The sequence below is a fragment of the Sturnus vulgaris genome, chromosome 4 (assembly GCF_052056855.1).
Source record: "Sturnus vulgaris isolate bStuVul1 chromosome 4, bStuVul1.hap1, whole genome shotgun sequence".
NCBI lineage: Eukaryota > Metazoa > Chordata > Aves > Passeriformes > Sturnidae > Sturnus > Sturnus vulgaris.
The window spans coordinates 14,572,193-14,598,479 of NC_142246.1; the positions used below are offsets into that span (position 1 = coordinate 14,572,193).

The 26,287-nt window shown below is 42.1% G+C and overlaps 1 protein-coding gene across 2 annotated transcripts in view; it reads left to right on the forward strand.

Annotated features, from left to right (window-relative positions):
- Positions 1–1,077: 1,077 nt before the first annotated feature.
- The window catches only part of C1QTNF7 (C1q and TNF related 7), a 50,469-nt gene continuing 25,259 nt past the window's right edge, over positions 1,078–26,287 (forward strand). The window contains exon 1 of one of the 2 annotated variants that reach the window (XM_088163166.1): positions 1,078–1,340. The gene's annotated coding sequence lies outside the window, so the exon portion shown is untranslated. Of the gene's footprint in view, positions 1,341–15,599; positions 15,998–26,287 lie in introns of those variants that run through there. The other variant, XM_014883209.2, reaches the window with a different exon arrangement.

Below are 26,287 nucleotides of genomic sequence, written 5' to 3' on the forward strand. Positions count from 1 at the left end.
AGAATAAGCCTCATGTCCCCTTAGCATCAGCAGGTCATCAGTTGGATGCATTTCCAAAGGTGCTGGAAGGTTTGAGCACAGCCTAAGGTAGGCTTTTCAGGATCCTCATTTTGTAAACAAAAGTTTGTTATGCTACCCAGGGAGAAACTCAGAGACTGACATTTCTCAGATCACAATATTTTATTATTTGTCTATTTGTTTGTTTGCTTTTAGCTACTCTGCAGAGAAAATTCATATTTGCAAAAGGGGACCTTTACCCTAAGTTCATAAATGCAGACCATGTGTGCAAACCATAACTGGTTGAAACAAATTCCTTGCAAAGAGGAGGATTCAACATGGGCATAGGCAACTCTCCTATACGAACAACACTTTACATGCTTCACTATTTTAATTTGAGCAAAGCAGAACAGAGCCTTGCCCACTAAGGGGATGCCTTTGAAAACCACGCCTCTATTACTCAAGCCTCTGTTACTCAAGTGTCTCCCTCTATTATTGACAGTGTCTCAGAAGGCAGGATCATTGCCAGGAGTGTATTTTGAAACTATCCGAAGCACCAAGTTGAAATCCTTCAAAATCAAGCAGTTTGTGGTTGTGCTCAGCCGTGACCCTCAGCTGGGGTGTCCCAGCCACCCTGTGACAGGGGCACCCTGCACTGCACTGCAGAGGAAGCCCTGGGGGCAGCCCCTTTGCCCAAAGCCTGGAAACCAAGGACTGGTGACTTGTGCTCAATGTGGGCACCAGGTTCCTTTGGGAGCTCTGAACACTTTATGTATTTGAGGCTGTCACTTCTTCCTGCATTTTGAGGCACATGCTGCTCCTCCCAAATCCCGTGCTGAGGGGACTCATGCCAAAAGCAGCTTGGTTTTTTCCTATTCTCTGTGCTTTTACCAAGAAGGAGACAGCCTGTGATACTTTCCAAAGATGATATAACATTACCTTGGGGAGGCTATGCTCCCAGTCCTGTTAGGACTCTGTCACACCACATCAGTCTGGAGCACAGGCTTGCTCCTTGCTCCATGGTATAAAACGAGTTCCTTCCAGCAAGACTTTTACAGCAAGCTCACAGTTGCTTTAAATTAGAAAAGCTGGCAGGTGGCCAAGGAAAGGAGCGGGGAGCTTGTTCAGCTGAGACAGATAGTTACAAAACTCTGTAAGAGCATCAAGCCTCAGATAGGTTTTCACAAAGTACCGTTTTTCGTCATCCCAGCATTTAAATTTGTTTTAAAGGATTTTGAATCACCAAAAATTACCTGCTGGCTTGAAGCTACAACTCTTAAACTACCTAAAGAGAGCACGTTGCTTTCCCTGAAAAATCAGATGCCATCTACTCAACTGTGAAGGTAAGTTGTAAGTGATTCTACTTTCCTGAACTGACTTCTCTGAAATGCATTTGGGGAAAGGAATGAAATAGAAAGATCTTTGAGGAAAATGCATATTTATTTTCTGAGATACATGTGATTCTGTTCGAAATAGACTGTTGTGGTATCTCAGTGAATTCTGCTTATGTATCTTCTCTTGTAAGAGATGAATAATAAATTTGGACATTTATGCACAAAACATCCCCATCAGAAAGTTAGCAGACAGATTGTTTAAAAATCAACGATGTAATATTCTGGCAAAAAGAAATTGTTTTAAATGTCTACCTTTCACAGGGTTCAGGGTGATTAAATTACCTAAAACATTTTAAAATTATTTCTCTCTATCTAGCATTAATCTCACATTCCACCAACCCAGACCAGAGATTATTTGGGTTTTTTCGCTCATGAATGATTCCATCATCATTCCAAATCTTCACTTTAACCGTAGTTGCTATGGTTTCCTAGAAACTTGTTTTGCAAAAAAAACCCCAAACTATAAATACCAAATAAACCATTTTGCTTCAGGCTTGCACTATTGCAAGGTTAAGCTCCTGCATTTAACTTATTAAACTCTCGCAAATATATCCATTTGTTATTTTGCTGCTGTGTTTCTTCTGCTTGGTTGGGTTTTTCCCAGGTCATCTTACTTTTTGTGTTTCCACTGCTACCAGCAGTGTGCTTTGTGCCCAAGAGTAGGCTGGCAAGACTGTGTGTTGTAAAATACAAATGAAATGCTGAGTGTAAGTGACTTATCACAGCCTTGGTCTGGGTAGGTGAGAGAATAAGTGGATTAGCAGTTTCAAGCTCCCTTTTTTCCGCTGGGTTTCTGGTTACCATTACCCAGGCAAGGATGAGGCAAGCATTCATTGCCTGCTGCCCAAAACCTGATAGTCACAGTGGGGGCTAAATCCTCTAACCCACTCATTTTCAAGGAAATGATGAAGCTTTTTAGGCTGAAGTTTTAGGAAAATATGGGTGTGAGCATAGCATTACCCACAGCCCTTGGAGCTCTACAAGCTATGGAAATTCAATAATAGGAACCTGCTTCAGAAATCACACAACTATTGTGTTCTATAGCATGCTGCATTTGAGAAGCAGAAAACCCCTTCTTCCTGTAGGGAAGTGCCTGTCCCCCGTTTTCCCTAACTTGGGACAACTTCAGCTATGCTACTGGAGCAGATTTACCCTGGTGAGAATGGAGGGCTGCCTATGCCCCTACTGCTGTGTTCCCATGGATTACACTGTAAGAAATGTATTTAAGAGTAGAGAAACACAGAGAGGGAGGGCAGGGAAGAGAGTGCAGAAAATCAAAATTAAAAATGGACAAGATTATATGCTTGCCCACTGTCATGAAAAAATGCTAAAATTCTGTTGACTTTGAAAACCCTGTGTTGAGTTTTTGCTGAATGAGAAGCCCACCATCACCATCCTTGCTGAACTCTGGGAAGGTGGAGCTAGGAACACCTCCATCAGATGTGTCCTGGAGGAAGACTACATAGTGTAGGGATTGGGAACTCTATTGACTCTCTCAGTGCTTGCCTATTCCTTGTCTTTCCTATACAATACCCCACCAACCTGATTAGTAGGTGGAAGTAAGGGTGGTAAAGGCTGCTCCATGTTGCTTATTGATACTGGAGACAGGAGGGTTTCTGAAACTGAATATCTCAGCCAAAGGGACTGCTTCTGGCTCAGCAGCAATGACAGGGAAGGATGCAAAAAAAGAAGGCAGTGTTTTGTTATCTCATCCTTTTCATCATCTCCAAACTTCACTGTTGCACTTATCCATGGTTCAGTCACAGTGACAAGGTGAGGAGGTAAATGGAAATCCACATTTCTGAGGGCTGGGTTTGAGTGCCTGCAGGAGAAGTTCTGTCCCATTCACATAGCTAATTTATATCCTTAATTCCCTGTCACATGCCCATTCACAAGTCTATCCCATGCACTGGTAAGCCTCATTTTCAGAGTCCTTAAACAGATACTGTATGAACATTGTGTTGCATGATCAAATAATATCCCTGTTACCAAAGGATCATATTCTAAATGATGAAACTAAAATTTAGATTCACCAGAGAAACTTAACCTCTAGAGGAGCAAAAATCCTAAGGCTTCAAACTTTTACACAAATAATGGCCATTTAAAAAGTCTTTCTGATTCAGAGACATTGCTTGTCACAGATACAAGACAGGTCAAACTCCATTTTCACTGCTGAAGTGAAAATGTTAGTCAAAAGGACAGCAAAGTGATTATGTGATTACCTTGGCAGAGAAATCTAGAGTCTTTTCAGGTGAATCTTCATGGTCCTACCTGGAAAACAAAGGCTGCAAATGAAATAACCATTGGGAAGATTTATATTTTAGTTACAGATATCGGGCTGCAACTGTCAGCAAAGGGTATTTATTTCTGTTCCCAGTATCTCTAAAGAAAAGGTGCACATTGTCTCTCTGTATTTCTCTGCTGGGCTGAAGAAGGAATCTAGATTACTCTGATTTCCCAAAGCTGAAATAAACAGCTCGTATTCTTCATAAATTAGGATTCAGCTTTCATTTTTAGAAAAGCAGTGTGAAACTGTTCTTGGTTGTCTACCCTCAAGACTCACCTAATGTTGGATGCAGATGGGAAAGCCCAGTGATGAAAGCACAACAGCAAACCACCTGATTCAAGACTTCAAAGATACTTTACAGTTTCACTAAACCTTAGAGCAGAGATAAGGCCATATGACCAAAGAGTCTACACATTTCTGTGAGGTTTAGCTGTTGTCAGGAACAGAACTTATTAAAATTAATTCTTATCACAGAGGATGATGAGGACCACTTTTTAAGAGGAAGAATAGACTATGAATAATGGGAAAACACATCCTGGCAGTGAGAGATGTACAGTTATAAAGTAATCCAGAGGGAAAGAAGGGAAAAGTCTCACTGGCTGGGATGTTTCACTTACTCTGGGCAAACCTAGCAGAAATCTGTGGGGAGCAATGATTCCTAGGCTGAGAGATGTGATAGTCCATATGTTGTGCTGGCTTAAGTGTATTGGCTCATCTTCAGTCTATCTACTGTATTTGTTTTCCTCATCCATGTGAGTATCACATCTCTCAGACCTAAATGGGATGCAGCCTACAGAAGTGGAGGCCAAATCTCAAAAATTTAATGGAGATAGTTGATTATGTTTGGACACCATCAGGCTACCTATCCTACTTTCAACTCACATTCCTGCCTTCTCTTTTGGAGAGACCCCAAACCCAAAATCAGACATCCTGCAACAAACAGGAACATCTCCTTGGCAGGAGTTCAAGGTTAAAGTTAAGGGAAGGGATAAGGGAGATTTAAGGAAAGGAACTGTTTGGTTAAGGGAACGGGGTTTTGGATGAATTGTAATTCGTGCACTCTGTTTTATTTCTCTTTTTCTTTTTTTTTTTCTACATTCTTCAATAAAGATATTTTTCTTTCAGGAAAAAATGAGAGTGGAGAGAGCATTAATAGCTGAGGTGGGACCTGAAATGTAGTTTAAAAAATGTGCAATAAAAACAGGGCGTGGCATTGCTATAAAACCAAGGAGAGCTGGAAGGACAGAGCTGAAGAGATGAGTGCTCACCCCACCTCTTCCATTGGTCTGATGGGCCTCGTGACTGGATTCAGGCCAGCGTGGAGCCCCATCACTGCAGCACAGGGGAAGTGATTTGTGAGCTGCTGAGAGAGAGACCTCCCTTGGGCTTTTTACCCCTTGGAAAAAAACAGAGAAATCTGATTTTTTTTCTGGATTTGTCCAGGAAAGCTCTCCCTTTTCTTGGAGGGGGACTCTCCTGGTGCTGGAACATACATCTGCTATTCTCACTAGCAGTTACAACTCAAGACCAAAAGTCTTTTTCCTTTTCAGGAGTCTATAAAAACTTGATGTTATGCCAGCCTTGCTAGGCCTGCACTGATGTTCCTGCACAGCGCCAGTCTGCTGCCTTTCAATGCACCTGGGGATTGAACACATCCCCAGCACATCCCAGACTGCTGTGTCCAATTCTTTTTCGCTGTCACTGAACAGTGGAAATGCAGAGAAGCATGTAGATTACTCTTTGCATCCATTCCTTACTCAAGACACCATGCTGGTATTTATTTTACAGAGCAATTGGCTCCTTTCAGTCTCTGTAAGTTCCAGCTCTGCACAGACGTGCTCTGAAAGTTATCTTCCAGAGACTGTCCCTTTTTGGCCCCTAAACCTGAGATCACAGCCCTGCATTTGCAACCAACACATTTTCATCTGTCTCCTCCTGTGAATTACCAGCCTGGTAGCCTCTTTCTCATAGACCTTCCATTTTCCTGGTGTGTCTGTGTGTTTACCCAGAATAAACCACTTTACTGCCTCCTCACAGGAGGTTCCTGAGGGGGGCAGCCCCATTCCTCCCAAAATTAGGGTGGTTGAGGGGCCACCCTTTGCCTGCTCAGATTGACCTGGGAAGGCATTCTGGCTTCTGGACAGCTGATTTCCCAGTGGAAAGACCAAGGCTGCTTCAGCCTCTCTTGAGTTATTGTTTGTGCCATTCAGTGCAGATATTCCTGCTAGAAAGTGGTGATATATATATATCTGCAGATGACCTCTGAGCACCAGCTTTGATGTGGGGCAGCAAGAAACTATTCCAGGGAGAGGCAGCAGTTTTGGGAGTGGGAATAGGATTTCCTATGCTCCAGCAAAATAGAAAGGCCTGGTGTCTGGATCACAGCTCCTGCTCCTCTCCTGGAAAAAGGGAATTTTCATTTCTTTCTCTATCTTGGGTAAAGGGAAAGGAAAATAAAGAAAAAAATATTCCCTTTACTGACTCAACTTCATCATCATTAATTTCTCCATGTGTCCAAAAGTCCCACATGGGAATGCAAAGATCAAGTAACATCACTAGTCAGACAGATGGAAATAGTTTAGGCTGGATGAGCAGGACCAGCAGTCCTGGCTAGCTGTGAAACAGGCTGTCCTATTCCCTCTCCCCTCCTTCCTGCAGCCCCATAGAGAGTGGGTACTCCCTGTCCAGGGTTGGCCCCTGGGGTCTCAGAGGGGCTGTGCTGCACAGCCTCCATGGACCTGCATGGCTGTGCAGTGAATATTATTTGATTCTCTAGAGAAGGGGCTGTGTTGCTCTGTATTTTAAGATTTACAGATGGGCTACAAAGCTTTACATTGGACCAAGTTTTTGGAAACTACATTGGAGACTGCCTTCAGCTTTTTAAGAAGAATTGAAAATTTCCTCTGCAGACCTGCCTAGGATGGCTATCTCCATGCTGACAGGCCACACACCTCAGCCCTGACTCAAAATTCCAGTTCATGGAATTCCTCAGACAGAAATACATCACTTTGCACTGTGTCACACCTGAACAGTGCCTCCTGCACTACCAGGAGGTGCCTAAATTGTAGGACCTGTTCTGTACAGCTGCTCTCAACCTGCCTGGAGTGTCTGCCACTGACAGATAAAACAGAATATATAAATTTTTTTATTAAATGCAGATAATCCTTAAAATCACCAGGAGAAAATATCCAGGAAAGAATAAAGGGCACCTTGGGAACAGGAGCAGTTAGAAACCACTGATTATCTGGTATTCTCCCTTTCTGCAGACATGCACTGTCCTTGAGAGTCAGGGCTTCTGTCTGAAACTTTTAATTTCCAAAGGCCAGGGAAAAAAATGTCTGAATGGTGTGTGTAAAACATCTGTTTCTGCAGCCCAACAGGGCATGTATAAAATCCCTGTAGTGAGAGTCAGGTCACAAATGAGGTCAAATCTGTCCTCACAGTTCCTTTTGTGTGTGTGACATAAGGACATGCACAGATCAGGTCTGCTGTGGGTGCAGCTCCAGGGATGCCCAGGACTTATTTGGATTGCTGTATCTGGCAGGATTTAGCCCTGGATTTTCCCTTCTGCAGATAAGGGCTTGTAGCCAGAAGGATTGTTTTCATACCTCCTGAGCAAGTGAAATGCCCATGTGAAGGACTTTGATGAGATGTGTCTCTTGGCCATTTGCAACCTGACTCAGCAATCAGGAACTTGTATCACCTCTGCAAGGATCGGCCAGGGTTGTAAAACCTCTCATTTCCCTTAGTTAGGACCATTTTCTTCATCAGAAGGGATGGCCTGACACTCACTGCCATCAGTGCTTATGCTTGAGCAGCCTCTGCATCGACTCTGGCACGAGCTTTGGATTCCTTGTCATTAAGACTTGATGATCCCATAGCAGAAACAATTTTGTTTGCATGGAAGAACTGCCAAGACACCCTTAAAAGGAAGGCTGTGCCAAGAGCACGCTGCTGGAGATGCTCACCACTGCTCTGAGCTCCCCAAGAACCATCCTGAGCAAGCCCAGGAGCAGGAGTGTGCCTCCCCTGCCCCCTGAGCCCCAGTGCAGAGGGAACACAGCCTGAGCCTCCCAGACCCATGGCCAGGGCTGGGCAGGACCATGCCCTGGCACAGACTCCCCCAGCAGAGCAGCCCAGCAGTGTTCCTGTGCACGCCTCCATTCCAGGCTGTCAGCGGAAGCAGATGTTTCTAATTTATCACTAAAACCAAACAACTTAATCCACCAAATATGCAGCAGTGGGGGGTGGGGGGGGGGCTTTCACTTAAAGCTGATTTATAAATTGGATGATTAAGGTTAATTTGTCTATGAATGAGGCAAATCTGTCTCAGATATTGTTACTAATGCTTCCTCCCTTTAATTTTTGCAAGTCCTAAACATCCAAAGCCTTTTCAACCTGAGGCAATGGGACTCATTCCTGTTCTGCTGGCCAAAAGCATCTGGCACTGTTTCCTTTCATCAACAACTCCAATATTTATCTATTTAGCCCTTCAGAACATTATTTGGGTGTAACTGGCATCGCAGCCCTCTGTGGGACGGGTGCCAGAGGCAGGCCTCAGCAGCCCCCCTAGCATACATCTTCTTGCTTTTGGGAGTGTTATTTTCCCTTGGCTGCCTGGTAGAGATGGCTGGAGGGCAGCTTGGCACCAGTGCTGGGAGCCCCTGGCAGTGGGGCTTGCACAGAAACTGCATCTTCACAGCATGGCTGAAGGCCCTGATGGGAAGGGTCCTGAGTCCAAGACAATTTCAGATTAGACTGAGAAAATTATTGGGTTTCCTTATGTTTATCAGTCCTGGAGGTCATGGCCAACGTCAGATCATCTGTATTTCTGCACATGCACAGCTATTGATCCATCCAGCTACAAACAATACACACCCTGCTCCTACAACCAGCACACATCCTGCTTCTGCTGACACTTCAGACCACCAGCCCTACTGCCCATAGCTCGTGTGGTTGTTCATGGAAAAGGGCTCTTCTCCAAGCAGCTGGCACTCAGCCACAGCACATCTGCCATGCACAGCAGTAGTGAAGTATTAGCAATGCAGTAGCCTTAGAAAGATCTTAACAGCATAAGCCTTGAGTGCCTGTGAAAGGTGAGGGGGAAAGGCAACCCCAACCAGCAGCAGGATTGTCGAAGCAGCTGGGCACCCACAAAACAGAAAATACCTGGTGCAGCAATGGGAGGGGGTCCTTGTGTGGGACCTTGGGAGCCCACGGACCCCTACCCTGTGGTGCCAGGCTGGGAACACCAGGAGAGCAAACTGGCACACTAAACCTAGCCTGGTTATATGGGAAAAGAGCAGCTATACTGATTTGTTCAGCTACATGTCTAAAAATAGGGATTTTCATTATGTGTCCTTTCCTGGTAGACATTGCAGTGTTCCTTATTCCTCAAAATCCAGCGCCCCTGATGCAGAGAGGGACCCAATGGCACAGGCTGACCCCGGGATGTTACACACAAGACTGAGTCCCTTCAACCCAGGGGTGTGAGCACCTGTACTGCAGCCATGGCATAGCACACTGCTTTTGGACATTTGGGCTTCCAGGTTTGATTGCTGTAGCTGTGTGGATTGTAAGAAAATACAAAATAGCCTCGCCTACAGCTCTCTGCTGGGGTCACTGCAATGGTATAAGGCTGTGGGATGCTGTTGCAATGACCAGTGCCCCTCTCCTTAGCAGTCTCTTTGGCTGTAAGCAGGATCTCCTGGAGCTGGAGCAGTAAGGAAATCCTTCTCCTACGTTATTTCTATTAAATACAATGCACCAGGATGTCAATGAACTTCTCTTCAAGTCCAAATATCAGGTAGAGGGATGAGTGAAAGGAGAATAGAAAAAAAAACAGAAGGAAAGCAGCAGCAGCAGCAGCAGTGGGAGCAGGAATTAGAGCCCTTAGTGCTCTGCTACAGCTACTACATTCCCCTCCCTCCTATACACAAAATGTATAAAGCAAGCTGGAAAACAATGGATTTGAGAAGAAAACTGAAGACACTTGGAACAACACTGAGCTTAAAAAGAGCTGAAGCAATTCTAGTTTTTGTCTAACAAAAGAAATCACTCTTTTTTGTAATTCAATCCAGACAAACCTGTATTATTTTAATAGTTTTAAGCTACATGCAATGGGAGCACCATAATTTAACATGCAAGGATGCAGTCTGCTTTTCAGTCATGAAGCCATCTCATGAAGAGAAGCCATTCAATTCACTTTTACCAGTAATATAGCTCTTTATTTCTTGAGAACTAGGCTGTGCTTCAAATGGTGATATACACTGTAAGTGGCTTCCCCTCTACCTAGTTGAAGAGGTGCCTTCCCTCATTCTATACCCATAAGGGATGGTCAGAGATATCCTCATGTCTGAAAGCTTTGTGCTTGCAAGAAGAAATCTAATTGCAGCTCATCGCAAGAAAAGAACATTTTACTTTGATGTTTTCAATAGCTTGGTCTGAAATAGCCTCAACCTCACTCCAGACCTGATGAAAAGTGATGAATTTGAGCGAGCAAAGTTGTTTCAAATTTCCAGATATATCTTGTACATGATATTCTGGGGCCCTAATTTTTATTTCTGCTTGGTTTTCCAAGGCTATAGAGAAGAAAGGGATATAGATTTAACTTATGGGAGACTTGATCTGTGCATAAAGGACCATTTACTTAAACTGTCAGAAGATTAAACATAATGTTTTGCAATCATGTTCAAGGTACATGAGCAGCAGATTTTAGATGGGAAAGTGACACAAGCTACTGATAGAAAGCCTGCTCTCTAATTCCTGGGGAGTTTATTTTGCCTTCCTGTCTCTGACAAAGTAGCAGTACTTGAAATGGGTTTTGCTTTTGGCTGAAGATACATCCCACAATGGAAGAGAGTGAATGTCCTTGCCTTAAAGCATCTCTGGGATTCATCCATGTTGTCTGACCTCTGAGAGGAAAGGCAATTTAAAAAAAAATCCTTTCTGACCCTCAGATGGAAGATCACATGAGTGCAGGCTCAGGACATTTATATCTGAGCGTGAGAGTTTCTTTTGATGGGTTTTAATGTTATATGTTGTTGATGTTCCTAAATTATACAGCTCAGTGAAGCATTCAAAAACAAGTGTTCAGCCCCCCTGGGGTATGGTACAAGGCCTAAGGATAAGCTTTGATGTGGATATAAAGCCATGATGGCTGTCAGATCCTGAGTCATTTTCCAGTGGCACCAATGTGACCAGAAAAGGAATATATATGCTTTCATACAGTTTTGAGCCAGAACTTCAACTTCTGCCACTGCAAACTGATTATGCTGCCTTTGCAATCAGTACAGCAGTACTAGTGTATATCAGCTCAAGAACTGGCTGTTCAGATTTCAAGACAGAAGTCATATGAGCAAGATATTACACATTGCAAGTTTAAAAAGGAGATTTGCCTTTTACATTTTAATGACATATTAAAATTAATTACAAACTAAAAAGTCAGAATTCCTCCTTTTTTTAATCTGCAGTTTGAAGCATCAACAGGAATTTGCATATCCTGAGTCCTTGCTCATTTTTCCCTAGTCCTTACACTAGCTGAGGCCGCATGAGTTTAGTGTCATTAGCATCTGGCCTCAAGTGAGAAATTGCTGCAATCCTATTTTGGCTGGTTTGGCAGCAGGCCTGAGCAGGTATGCAGCAGTGTCTAGAATGGGGGCTGGCAATATGGGACATCCACATAAGGGTTGCAAAGGAGCTTAACTGCATCCCTCCAGGAAGCAGAACTAGTCTAGCGTACATCTGTGGCCCATACTACATTTTTTTTGTTTTTCACAAAAGTGATACATTGTTTCCCAGCTACATGCCATATATATATATATATAACCATGGTGGGACCATGTATAAGATAGCATTACTCACCAAAATCTATGTATAAGATCAAAGTGTCAAGGCCATGCTTATGAGCCACCCATTTAAATATAAACATTCTTGTCTTTCAAGAAAATACTATCTTGCCTTTCAATTCTTCCCAAGCCTTCCTTATGTATGAACTGAATTTCAAAATTAAAATTGATTGCAGGTGTCTTAAGTATATTTTTCCAGGCATTCAATTTAAACAAGTTACAGCAATACTCACCTTCATACAGTTTTTGATCATTATGATATGAATGCTCACTGACAGCAGTAAAGACCATAGGGACCTTTCCTCATTTCCAGAACCAGCTTTTTTTCATTTGGATCCCATTTTAGACTGTCAGAAGGGCTGTTTTAAAGGAGAATCATTCATTTGACAATCCCTAGTACAGATGCCTACCACATGTACAGCAGCAGTGTTAGCACTTTTTCATTTTCCCCCACTTTCAGCCGCAGCACTGGAACCCATTACATAGCTGGCATCTCAGAAGTGCTGTGTTACTTTGTCCCTTACTTCAAAAAATCATCTGTAGTAGCAAAGTGGCTATTAATAACTAATAGCAGGAATGCACAGAGAGCTGACAGCAAGTAGGATGGAAGCCCTGAGAGATGCCCACTCAGGTTCTTACTCTGCACAGATTGTAATCTCTGGCAGATACCATCCTTATGCCCTAGGTCCACATCTGTAAAACGAGATACAATGTTTTGGCTTCCATGCCAAATGAGTACAATCAAATGACTGGGTGATCTGCTATGGCAATAACCACAAGTTTGTAATTACCTGGGATAAAAGATCAAAATCCCTCTGAATCATAATCACTGAGTCATCTTGCTCTTGGAGGTAATGGGGGTCAGGTGTGCTGTATGGAATGGAAACCTCTGAATAATAGAGTGATTACTGAAGAGGTAGCTGCCAGCTGATTAGACCTACTTTAAGCTGATGTTGAATGAAATGAACTCAAAAAATCCCTTCCATCCCAAATTACTCCTGTGACTGTTCTAATGCTGCACTTCTGCAAATACATCCTCTTGGACCACTGGGGACCAGAGTGCACAGAGCCAAAGAAGTGCTGCAGGACACAGCCTGCCTCCATCAGGGACTGAGCAACCCACGGCCTGAACCAACTCAGGGCAGCTTGGTGCATCCACCAAAATCACTTTGGTACTTGTGGCCCCAGGCTCATCCTAGAAACAGTATAGGTGGCTTTAGGTAGAACTGGGCCTCCAGGGAGCCAAGCAATGGCAGATTCATCTCCAGATTAACTAACTGAAGGTAATGAAAGTTTACCATGTTGGGGGATATGCTCTCTAGTTCACATTTACCTGCCATTTCATCTTACTTCACCACTGCATCAGTGTTTCAGTCATTCTTACTCAGAAACAGCAAAAATAAGCAAAAAATGAAACAGCAAAATTAAGCCTTGTGGTTCCTATGGACTCTCTATGTGGCATTTCTCATGAAGTAATAAAGTGCAGGCTTTGTAAAAGCCCTGTGCACTGACATTGGAAATAAAAGCTACTGGGATATATATAGTTGGGGTTCTTTTTAAAGCAATGAGTAAAATTAGACAATTTCCAAAGTCTGATCAAAGCAGTTTAATAGGCTGTGTCACATCACAGCTGGGAACCTACTTTCCCAGGGTCTCAGAGAGAACCACAGTGCCATGCCAGCACAGCAGCCCTCCCAGCCTGCAGACAGCACAGACCAACCAATCTCTTGGGTGGAAAGATACATGAGAAATATAAGACATAAGTTCATGTATAAAGATCTACACTTCCTCTGAGGGGAAAAAAAAGAAAGAAAAAATATTCTTAAATTTTTGATGTGGTTGATCATGACACAGACTTCACCCTTCAAGTCTCATACTTTTCTATCTGCATTAGAGCTCGTGGGGTCCTGGCCAGGCTTCTGTGCTCACATCCACAATTGCACTTGTAACTGTGACCCTTATGCTGGGAACTGTTTTCTTAACTCTGCCTGAACATCTGTGAATGCATATACAATAATATCCAGTAAGGCAAATGATCACATTTGCAGTGACCAGCTGCCTCCAGTTGTGAGGCAACATTACACAGGGCCAGAGTAGAATGAAGCACCCAGAGGCTTGCAGTGCAGTTGTGGTGTGGCTGAATTGGGCTGTGGATAAATGACATCATCCATTCCTGGGGGCTGCAAGTGCACTGCCCAATGGCTTGTGGCTTCCTTAGTCAAAAGCCAAATCTCTGGGGCAGAAACCAAGTCATGCCTGCGAGTAATTAAATGGTGCTCAAATTAGTACTGTGGTTTAGATGTCCCTGCTGAATTCAACTCAGCTCAGACCTCAGAAGTTAAGGATATATTCTGCTTGTCTCAAAACACTTCACAGAGCAGCAGGTCCCAGGTCCCAGGCAGTTTTTGAAGTGTAGCCTCTTGTAGCTATGGACAGAAATCTGGACAGGATCCCGATACGCCCCACTCGAGGGACTGCTGCCTGCAACCTGGGCGTGTGCAAGCAGTCTCTGTGCCAAGCCTTGCTCCTACACACCAGGTCACAAGGTCTCCACCAGCATAAAACAAGACTGAAAGTCAAAAATGCCAGCTATTTTCTAAAAATAGAAAAGATGAGCTGGGAGAGAGGGAGAAAATGCATCCTTGCCGATGGTTTAGCAATGGGGGAAGAGGTCCAGCAAGGCAGCTGACAACGGGCTCACCTCAGCATGGCTGAGCAATAAAGCAAAAGATTTCAAATATGTATTTAAATTAAAAAAAAAAAAGAGGCAAATAATTTGAAATTTAAGCTATAGGGTTTGGCAGTGCTTCATATTTTGAAACTGTTAGCGGCGAAAGGAAAAGTGAAAACAACAGGAAGAGCTGAAAGGAGCCAAAATTAATTTATTGTGGACTTATTGTTTCAGTATTCGACAAAGGAAATGGATATAAAGGGAAACTAAATTGAAACCGAGTTCTCTTTCATTCAACAAAATATATTACTGCTACTAGTCAGCTACAATGCAGAAAGACAATTTAATTACTAAAAAACAACTTTGAAGTTATACTTGTGTTTTAGTGTCTTAATAAAGCTAAAAAACAAAGCAACAATAAAAACTGAACCGAAGTCTTCAGGTTCAAGAAAAACATTGATAATACACATATAAAATGTGTAGGGAATTTTTTCAAGTCCATTGTTCACACAAGAGAATAACAAAAGAGATCATTTGCTCACTTGACATTAAAAACTATTATTTCCTTAAGCTTGAAATGCTTGTTAAAAATTTTGAGGGCTTTTTTGTTTGTTTCTTTTATCTTTACATTTCATAAAGCCACCAAAATTGAATTTGCAATATTTTAACGTTTGATTCTGGACTGTAAGCTTATTTCTCTTTTTCCCTCTTTTGCAACTGAATACAATGGAATGAAAGAGGACTTTGATTTCCTTTCTTATCTTTGCTGCTCCTTTAATATGGCTTTTTTTCATCTTCTCCATAAAACCTCTGTCCTTATCGCCTGAGAATTATATGCCTATGTTTAAACTATTGTCTTTAGTCCTGAAGATGTAATTTTAAAATAGAGCGGGGAAGTTTTTTCCTGAAACCTTACATTTACCTATTTTCAGCTACAATATCTTTTTGCTTTTGTTCTTTGTCTCACTAGTAGTTCTACCAAGGACCTGTTGCAAAAGCTACGCTTGTTTTTATGAAGTCTAGTAAGTTTAAGTAGACAAAAGGGAAGTAAGAGAGAAAAGAAAGTAGTAAACAAATCTTTCTTTTGAAGGAGAAAAAAAAAATCTGAAAACCACTCATTTTGCTTTCAGGTGATTCATTGCATTTATGACATCCAAAATGCTAAACTTCAGTATGGGATACAGAAAGATTCTCAGAAAATCCAGGTCTGAAATAGAAAGCCAGCAGCAATCTCATCTGGAGCACAATGAAGCTCAGCAAAGGGGACAGAGCTTGAGAGTGCTGCCACTTGGGAGCCAGGAACTGAAATAGAGAAGCCTGTCATCTTTGCTATATTTTTAAAATATGTGAACAAATTAAAAGCTAAAGCCAAGCCTTGTGTTGTGGTTGTGCTGTGCCTGTGCTAGCAGCCCTGCTCTCGTGCCCTCCGGTGCAGAGCACACATGCCACAGCTCCTGCGCTCTTATGTTACTGCTCAAGTATGCGCTCAGGAAAGAGCCAGCAGATACAGTAGATTTATTCTAGTTTGTTTGTTGAGGTCAAGGACTCCTTTTCTTTGGATTCAGCAGAGAGGGAACTCTTTCCTCATAGCACCAGACAGGCTTTCTGCTTTGCAGTCTACTGTCAGTGCGCACTGCCGATAAAGAAACATCTGAGAGCATTTTTAAAGGATTTATCAATCCAAAGCACTGGTGAGCTATGTGCTGTCTGCAGTGTCAGAGTTAGGAGGCTTTCAACAAGGGACAATATTTGCACCAAGTGCAAGCCAGAGGCTCCAGCTGCTGCAAACTTTTGAAGCCATGTAAGTAAAGGGCTTTATTTTGCCGAAGAAAACTTTGTATACTCTCTTGCCTCATAAAACCTCTGAGATAATCTAAACTTTAGATGAATTTCCTAATACTACTAACACTGCTGTCCTGCTGTCCCTTTGAATAATGCATGCATGTTAGCACAATAATTAAATATCTTACCTTGTTTTGCTTGTGAGTCTTGTAAGGAGCAGAATCTGTAGCACCTCTGACAAGCTCTGTTTGCTTTTCTGATTGCTGACCATTCCTGTTCTCTGTGATCGGCACAGAGATCTTTCTGATTTCTCTGATTTCTTTGATTTCAAGTACAACGAGAAGCTGGTAGGGAAATGAAAAGGCTGTGCAAAGGAAAACAAAGAGCATAAAAGTAGTTTATAAAGTGTTGTCAGTGAACCCAAAAGTGGTGTGTAACCCTCATGTTGAACTTGTGGTCTTGTGAGATTTTATGTGCTTTATGGTGAGGTTTAAGGAGTCACAGATTATGTGACTAAGAAGAACATTAAATAACAGAAGAAATATTTTGATTGCTTTATAAAATGTAACTTTACGTTCATGCTTATATTTAAATTTGTCACTTTCTCTATGGTTATCTGGAGCTTATGGCAGGGGATGGATAACCTTTCTCTGAGCTTCACAATGTAACTTAAAGTTATGAAATATATACTTGTTTTCTATGTAGTTCGTATACTTTTGGCATCAATAGGCCTGACAGAGAGCTGTTGAAATGCCAAATTTCTCTTCTTGTCTGTGAAGTCCTCCCTGCCATTTTGATTGCTGCCAAAATGTAGACATGATGATAAATAAATAGAAGCTATATTAGATTCACTGACAAGGTACAGGTAGTACTACCCTGAGACAGAAATTTCATGCATTCAGAATTCTCAGTGTCTTCCTGTTCAGAGAGTCTCTAGTTCACTTGCATTCCTTATCCAAAAAGCATCTGATCCCTATGACTTTGCACATCCTATTTGGCTCACATGTTTTCCCATTTCCCAATAACTTTTAATAGGCCCTTTCTTCCAGGCCCACATATCTGGAAGGTGCAAACCCTACCCTCTAACACTTCAAACCCATCACATGCCCACAGGTACCCAACCCAACTTTATTTATTGCAGATATGCCACCACAATCACCTCTTGCATCAGGTGCTCAGAGGAACGTGGATGCTGTCCCAAACACCTTACCACGCCTCCCAGCCCTCCTCTTCCCTTCATTTCCATGGCAGTGCAGGATCTGCAGGGGAGAGGGGCACTGTCCATGGAGGGAGATGCTCACGATTCTTTGGATGCCATGGGAATGCCCTCCTTGCTGCCAGCAAGGCAGTCAGACCTGGGTGCCAAAGCAGCAAGGAAATGAATAGACCTGCAGGGCTGGGAGATGCAGTTTGCTGCTTCCAGGGATGCTGGGGAGTCACCTCCCTGAGCAAGGACAGGGAAAGGCTCTGCAGAAAGAAGTTTTCAGGGTAATAAGGATCACATCTCGAAGGTGCACTGGCAGGAGCAAGTCAGAGGTGAATGGGGATGGCGTGAAAGTCAAACTTCTCCGATGATGGAAGAAGAAAAGGTTGCTTTTCAAGAGTGTTTGGAGAATGAGAAATAGTTTCAGCACAGAGATGGGTAGGAGCTGTTGTCTTTGCAATACAAAACTGTCTTATACCTGGCTGGTGCAACTACACTCCAGGGAGAAAACAGCAGTTTATTATAGTTTTTGAATTTATGTATATTCATATGTTCTCTTGGCAAATGCATCTTTTGAGTTCCAAAGCTTTCTGAACCTTTCATATAGTCCTTTTCTTTGAAGCAACAGATGTCAGTGATAAGCAGATGGTTTTGGCTTTGAATTTGAACATCTTTAAATACTTTGTGTATATTTTATGGTGAGGAATGCACTCTGTCTTACTATGCAGAATTGATACACTAAATGAAAAGTATCCATGTCTGGATGCTTGATGTCACTTCCTAGCTCACAAACCAATAAACCACATATTTTTCAGGATTATTTCTTATGAGATATTTTCATCTAATTATTCAGCTTGTGTTTTCATGCTTGAAACAAACTGCAAAATGCTCCAATCTGATGTGAGCTCAAAGAGAACAAGCAACAAAAAGAGCCAAAGGAGCTGCCCCAGTTGTGAATTGCATTTTCACTCTGATATATCCTGTGAGCAGGCGAAATCTTCCTCTTGCACAATATCCCAGAGGAAATAATGCAGTGCCTATGGAAACAACTGAACAAAATCTTTTGATCTTTCTTACTCTAAACTTTCATTTTCAGGAGGTACAGCTATGAAATTTGATGAGTGGAAAATCTAAGAGCATAAGATCTTAAATTTGGGAACACAAATGGAAAGAAGACATCTGAAATAAGAAAATAACTCGTTTTCTTTCAAAGAAAATAAATCATACAAAAAGATTTCATCCATATGGCTTGCTATTGGATATTAATTTGCTGCTCTAAAAAGTTATTTTCTCCCTCTCTGCCTGATTTTCGGTCCTGAAGAGTTTGTTTTTAAAGAAATCACCAGAGACAACCTGTGACATGTGAACTGTTTAAACTGTACTTAGCTGATCTTAAGAATGGACTATTGCATATATTGTCCAAAGCTTTATTAATTATAATGGCATAAGAGATGTTATCAGTGCTAATATCTAATGCACCAGCCTGACTCGGAAAAAGAGAAATGCCTCATTTCAACCAAGCTTTGGAGCTTTTGTCTCCATCTTTGAGAAAGAATGGGACTGTTGAAGGGTCCCTGGTGCTGAAGGGGTGCTAGAAGATCTCAGTGGTGATGCAGGACATGCTCTTTCCCTCTCTTTTTCCCCTTTTCTCCAATTCTTCTTGAAACCTTTTGCTTTCTCACTTCTTCAGGATACAGAATCGTCTAATTCCAGGCTCTTCCAGAACACAGGTTTTCCTCAAATCAGCCTCTCCTTACTCCACAGCTCCATAGCTGCTGTTCAGCCTCTGTGGAGTAGAGGCTTGGGATGGAGAAGGGGCCTGATGGGGGCAGAGTGAGCCCAGCTGTCCACATGCTTGGATTTCAGTGGCTAATCCCCATCTCTGCAGGTACAGGTGAAGTCACCCACATGTAAGCAAAGCATGAAGGCTTATGACCCTTGAAATCTGATACCCAAGGTTAAGGGATAATTTAATTACTTCCTTGCATTTAATTGCTGCCTAATGCTATGCATTTCCTGGTGGTTTCCACACCCAGAGATCTTCTGGGACTGTTCATTACCCTAAACAACAGTAGACTGACAAATCCAGTAGCTTGACAAAAGAGAACATTTCCTCCAGTTCCACTTTGAATGTTTTAAGATCGCTTTTCTATCCAATACAGTAGAGTTTAAAAAAAATATTGAGGTGTTCTATTTTATTATATTATTTGACAATATCAGGTTTTCAGGTTTAGGAATCTACATACAAATGAGGAGTTGTGAAAGCTTCTGATTGATGGACTGTCTTTCTTTCTGACAATTCTAATTATTTAAGGACTGCAAATTCAAATACTTCAAAAACCAGAGGCAGTATTTTGCTCTTGACAGCAGCCTAACTCAGAGAGTGGCTCTCCCGAATAAATCCTTGCAATGTAAAGAGGTTACAATCTGATGTGTGATAGACTTAGATTTCTCTGGTCTCTATCTCAAGACCTTTTTCTCTCTGTAAAGCCCTACTATCCCTCGCTGCTCTGGTACAACACTTCAGCACATATGTATTTATTTTGCCAAATACCACCTCTCAGGCTTACAGTCCTGAGAACTGAGGCATGACTCAATGATTGTAGAACTGAGATCTTACTGAAAGTCTGTGAAGATGCAGTAAACTGAAGGTAGTTTTCCTGAATTCTGGAAACATGAGTCCATCCATGGCCACCCATAGATAAACAAGTTCAGAAAGAAAGGAAACAACTTTTAATCCTTTCTATGGTGCTGTGTGCCTGCAACTTTCCCGTAGGTTCAGAGGTAAAAAAAATAAACCTCCAAACCTGCTAGAAAGCTCTCAATCTAAGTTTCATACAAGATAATCAGCAAAACTGACCACAGAGGACCGTAAGTAGCAAAATATCCCCAGATGACCAATGTGGAGAGCTGAGAGCACTTACCAGTACTGTGCTGTCTGTAGTGGAAAAGTTCCTGGCAGGGAAGGAAGCCGTGGGGTGATATTCCAGTCTGCAGATGGAAAGCAAGGCTGGAAGCTGCTCTAAGCGAGCTGCTGCAATGCAGGGTTGCAATGGGAACCTGGACTTCTTGCTGAGAGTCTGCAGGAGCAAATACCATCATCCTTTGTTGTCAACTGATGTTGGTTTATGCAACTTATTTTTGAGTGACTGCCCATTTCTGAACTTCAGTGAAGTAACTTGTAAACTTGATATCTTAAATGTAGCTGGGGAAAAGAGTGAAGGAGAAAGGGGGAAGGGGAGGGAAATCTGCTAGTGTTCATATTCCAGAAAGGATTAATTCTGTTGTATTTGTAAGGTTTCCTCTGTGGCTTTTAAGTTATTTCCTGAAATCTGCAATTACATTCATGCAAGATCTGCATCCAGCTTTTTCTGAAATAATGTTGGAGCAGAGCAAGTGATAAGTAAAACAATTTTTTCTTTGAATGTCATCTCTGGTTTTGTTTATCAGCTGATGCTCTAGCAAATAGTTTCTGCCTCGAGGGGCTGTTGATAGATAGTTCCTGGAGATAGCTCAATATCTTGGCTACCTTGTCCATGTAAAGTCCTTTTAAAACGCTGAGAAAAATTTCAGTGCTCACCACAAATTGATTTTGGAACTTGTTGGTAGTTCAGGTCCTTGACAGCACTGAAGGTGTGTGGTAGAGCATGCGGGCAAAGGTGACAGTGCAGGGAGTCAAAAGAAAGCATTGGGACTTTTGGGGTTTTTTGGGTGACAATCAGGAACCAGATTCAGTCTCACGTGGTTGCAACAACAAGGGCACTGCCAGCATGCCCGGGTCACAACCTCCCACCTACGTGCACAGTCACCAGCGTGTCCCCTGGATCACCTCCCCCAGGGGAAAAAGGGAATCCTGGAGAATTACAAAAATTCCTCAAGGTACAAGAGAGCAACAAAATGAATGTCTGAGCATCCCAGGTGGGCAGAATGACAAACTTACAAAGATGAAGATTTGGAAACATATGGATGTTGTGCTGACCATACCACGGCTGCTGTGTTCTTCTCCTTAGAGAAAATGCTCTGTATTCATGGCCATTCCTTGTTCAGGAAGGAAAATGTTCAGGTTCCCTGGTCAAACTAGCTACCAGTGGTCATAGAACAAGAGAGTAAGAATCCATATTATCTGATAATTAAAATATTTTATCATTATAATTATTGCCTGACACCACATACACCTCGAATTTTGTGATCTACAAACATGGAGTCATCTTTCTTTTATTTATACCCACTTTTAAACATTAGTTAAATTGCTGTAACTTGAGTGGAAATGAAAGAACAAACAACTACAAGTTTTGGGGATTTCTGCTTAAATGAAAGTAATTAGAAGAGGAGAGGCATAAATGAGCACACCTGTGAGGTTGGACAGGTGACTCAAATACAATATTTTTAAAGAAGAGACATGCACTCAGCACATGAGGGGAAGACTCATCCTCACAATTATCTTCCTAGTTGAAAAAAACTACAGTTTCAAGTCAGCAGCATGCAGAGATGCCTGGAAGGTATTGCCAAAGACCATCCCAACAGTGCATCTATGCTGTAAATATAATTTTAAATTAGTCAGCAACAGCTATGTCATCTTGGTTTGCATGCTAATAAGATGATGCAGTGATGCTCTGGAGAGATGGATGTACAGTTAGCTGGCAATAAAATTTCTGGCTTTTCTGAAGCACTGAAATTTTAGAATTCTCAGGGGCGTATTTCTGTGACTTTACACCTTGTCTCTTAAATAAAGAAACACCCTGCTGTGGACATATCTATGACACCACATCTTCAAGGAGAAAGGAGTGTCACACATTTCTTTCTGAAAACAGCAGGTGCAGAAATTAAGATATGGACATTTTTTCACAGACATGAGCTATGACAAAAGTTTGGACATTATCAGCCTTTTTATTCAGAATAAGGCTACCTTAGGGTTGAGAATAAGCTACATTTCAGGGCCTACTGGACCCTGAAACAGAGCAGTAGACCCTGTTCCAGAAAAATATCAGTTCAGGGAGAAATATGAAATGCTTTCTCATCGATGAATGTTGTTTCCAAGACAATCTCTCTTTGAGCTACAGGGCCATTTCCAAAATGTGAAAGGATCCTGGCTCCTTGCAGACTAGGGAAGGATGTGAAAGTCCAGAGAGGCACCTCTGCACATGGGATGGTGATGACTCTGGTCTCCCTCCTTGTGGCAGATAAATCAGCTTATGGGACTTCTGACATATTTTCCCCTCAGTGAAGCCTTTCCTCACTTTCTTTTTTTCCTCACAAAAAAGTCTGGAAAAAACCTTCTTCAGCATCTCATCACTGAGAGAATTGTTCAGTACAGGATTTTATAAATCATATCTTGCTACATTTATGGAAGTTATGACCCACGCTTCTGCAGGCAGGGCTGTGAGCATATTTACTCATACTGATTTCATTGTAATGCTAGATGGTTGCCCCTTGTTGTAATGAGGTCTTAAATTTTTTCCCTGTTGCTCTGAGCTGGTATTTTCCAGGTCATGGGAGTACTTTCCCTAAACTAACTGTGTTACATATTGTAGCACTGTTATGTCTTTGAGGGCTCAGTTTTCACACAGGTGCCTAATGTCATTCCTGAAGATGTTGCTCCAGTGCAGACAGGATGTGTGGCTGATTTCTGCTTCAGATAGCTTTTACCATCTTTTCTTTATTGCTGCCAGGGTTTTCTCTTGCTTCCCTGGGGACGCCAGATGCATCTAATGAGTCAGTTCCAGCTTCGAAGCTGAAACGGGTCATGGACAGCAGCCATGTGTTGTTCAGATTCTTGCATGGAAGGGAATTTCCTTTTTCTATTGCTGGACCAACTCTCTCAATAAGAACTTGTTTTAGATCAAAGTGGCATTGCTTTTAGCTAACTCAAACCTTTTTTAACCTTATTCTTAATTCCAAGTTTTTCTTATATTCTAAAAGAGGAGAGTTGCCTTAAAAGAAAACTGGTGCCTCGTACAGTGTGCCTTGCTCCCAGCTTAAGTGATAGGAAAAGAACTGTTTAAACACAAAAGTCACAGGCTGTAGCTGGTGAAAAATTAGACAACAGTCAGAGGCCTGCTTCTCCCCAGTGTTGCATAAGTAGATATAAAATGTATAATGTACTGCAACATCACAGCAGGTCTCCCAAATTGAAAACAAAGAGGAATAAAAGACTGCCGTACCTTGGCTCTTAAATCCCTGAATGTGTTGCCTGTGTTGATTAGTTACTTTGATTTGTGCTTCCCTGCACAGCTCATTTTTCCCTTTAATAAGAGTTTGGCTTGTAAATTGTCACTTGCATTTGCACCAAACAGTGCAATTAGGCTGGAGTGACGGAATATATTACATTGTTTGTTTTCCATTATGTTTATTCCAGATGGTTTTTGTCACTGACTCTTTTTCTGAGCCAGGCTGTTAATAAACATAGGATAAATCTAATGAATAAATTTGCCTGCTTGCTACAGATCTGTGGTGATGGCTGAGATGGAGTTATGCTGCTGAGCAATGGGTTCTCAGGAAAACTGCAGAAATGTCAATTCTTGCTTAATTATGGGATACAAACTGTACCCATGGTTAGTGAGGGGTTAAAGAAGGTGCTTATGTGGTGTTTTTTCCTTTGAAAGACATACATTTAAAATTTAAACTGAGGTTATGATGAGTTCACAGTTGTGATGTTTTATTGCTTCTCTGAACAAAGGAAATGTTTTATGGTACAGCTACAGAGTGAGTACCCGTTTTCAAGCTTTTCATTGTCATAGCTCCTCTGTGCCCTTGAGTGGGCTATTTCAGTTTTTGTCTTGGTTCCTGAACAAATACTTCTTTCCTTCTTCACCCATCTTGTCTCTTCAAATAGAAGTTGTTTAAAAGCCCTTGACTAGGCTAGAGATGCAAAATCGATTTTAGGAAAAGAACTGGAACGTTTTGGAGAAAATATATAGGATAAAGAAGAAATGTGGATGTCTACAGGGCAGCAGAACTTGCCTTAATCTGTTCACTTGCCAAACTGGTGTTGACTGGGAAAAAATGAACGCTGTGACAGCAGCTCTTGGAAAAGTCATAACACTTAAGGAGTTTTCCAGTAGTGGCCTCTTAGTTTTTTTCACCAGAAAGAAGCATAAGAAAACCCAGCATAAAATACAACATGGTCTGTCCTACTATCTTCCAAAAGTTTTGAAAGCTGCATAAGAAGAGGTGACTGTGGTTGCTCAGTAGAGGGATCTTGGTTAAAGTGAGTCTTGGTTAAAGAGCGCATTTTTAGAAGATAAGATGAAAGCAGATTATAGTAAATAAGTTTTGTTTCTACTAACATTTCCCACTTTCTCTGAACTCTTCCAGAGAGCTTATAAGTAGGAAGCTGCCAGCAGTGCTGCCTTTTGTCAGTACTATGGCTTCTCACGTGTCTGTCAGCTGCTTAGCTCTGCTTAGCTCTGCTAAGCAACAAAAACAGTGTCTCTGTCTCTGAAGGTAGTGCAAGGCAATGCTTCCCCAAGTGGACAGCCAAGTGATGAACACTGGAAGAAGGAATTGTTCATCTGGGCTCACGTGGACCCACTTGCAGCAGGCTGGGGGCCCAGCCAGTGCCATGAGCTGGGTGGCAGTGGGTCTCAGCCACAGTGAAGAAAGGAAAGTTTCTAGGAATAGACAAGGAAGGGGAAGGAGAAGTAAGAGATGTAGGAGCAATAATTCAAGGAGGCTCCAAAGGAATGGTGAGCTAAAAAAGGCTAGAAAGATATAGCTGTTTTGGTAACTGAAATCTAAGGAAAATGAGGATACAGCCTGTACCCACAGCACTGGGTGCCTGGCCAGGCTGCAAGGCATGAGAGTGTTAACCCTTCTGGAATTAATTCAGGACATTCCAGTGCTTGAATTCACACAGTGAAAATGAACCTTGTGCCAGGCTTGTTGCCTATGGGGCTTATAATCTTTTTTCGATTCAATCATTTAGGAATGCAAAGCTCTTCTACCAAGTCTGGGCTTTAACAGCATCTTTGCTTTGACATTACCAGACTGTTGCTGACAGTGGAGTAGATCCATGGTAATGAAACTGATGGCAGAAAGGTCCATGTCTGCCTGCAGCTGCTCAGTCATGCTGTTTCTGTAGGGTCCAATTCACATCTGGGCTGTGCTTTCCCTCCTGTCTGTCTCTCCCACCACACTCTTCCCAGGCACCACTGCATGTCCACTCGTGCAGCAGGGCAATGGTGAGTCTGCTCTGCAGATGCCCAATTCAGACTGAATGTTTTCTGTGAAATAAGATAAATTAACCACTTGTACATCAGATTCCTGAGTGTTTCACTGGTGGGGAGAAGGGGAGCTTAGCTATCCCCAGCCCACTCTATTTGCATGTATTGTCACACTAAAACACAGCAAGGTGAGAGTTGGATAGAAGAATTTGGAGGCAGACAAATGGGGCTTGGCCAGGATAGGACTTGGTTTTTGTAACTGAACAATAGTTCCTGCTTCTGCCACTTCATTCCCTCAGTTCCTGGCCCTCCGAGGCCTCCAGTAAGAGTTTCTTCTCATTTCACGTCTGTCTCTATCACACTCCTTACTTTCAAGCTGACCATTATCAAATGGTCAATCAAGTGACTTTTGTGTCACTTCCCATACCTCCAGGCATTCCTTTGGGTGGCAGATGTCTTCAGATTTCAGAGTTATGCTTCCTCTGCTCCCCAGACCCACTGGTTTAATTTTTCCTGGGGTCCTTGAGGCTGGCAGTACTCTGTAATTCTCACACTGAACTAAGAAGGTACATGAGGAAAAAACATTGCGGTGTTATTTTTTGTCCTATTAAAAAGCAGAGAAGATGCAGCAGGCATGATGTTTTTGTTGATTTATTTATGAGTAGTTCCTATTCAAAGGAGTGTAAGAGAGAATCAAGAAACATGGACCAATTTCTATTTGGTTACTCCTTGAAAAACTGGAAATGACTGTGACATAGTCTGATGATTTCCTCTGGATTTGCACCAGTGCCAATGAGAACACAGTTCAGTCCACTGATTTTACATCACATCCCAATGGACATGGACAATATATGCAGTGTGTTAAAACCTATCTGAATGCTGATTAGGAGTTCAGTAACAATGGCATTTACTGAGGATTATTCTAAAATGCATTTTCTTGCTT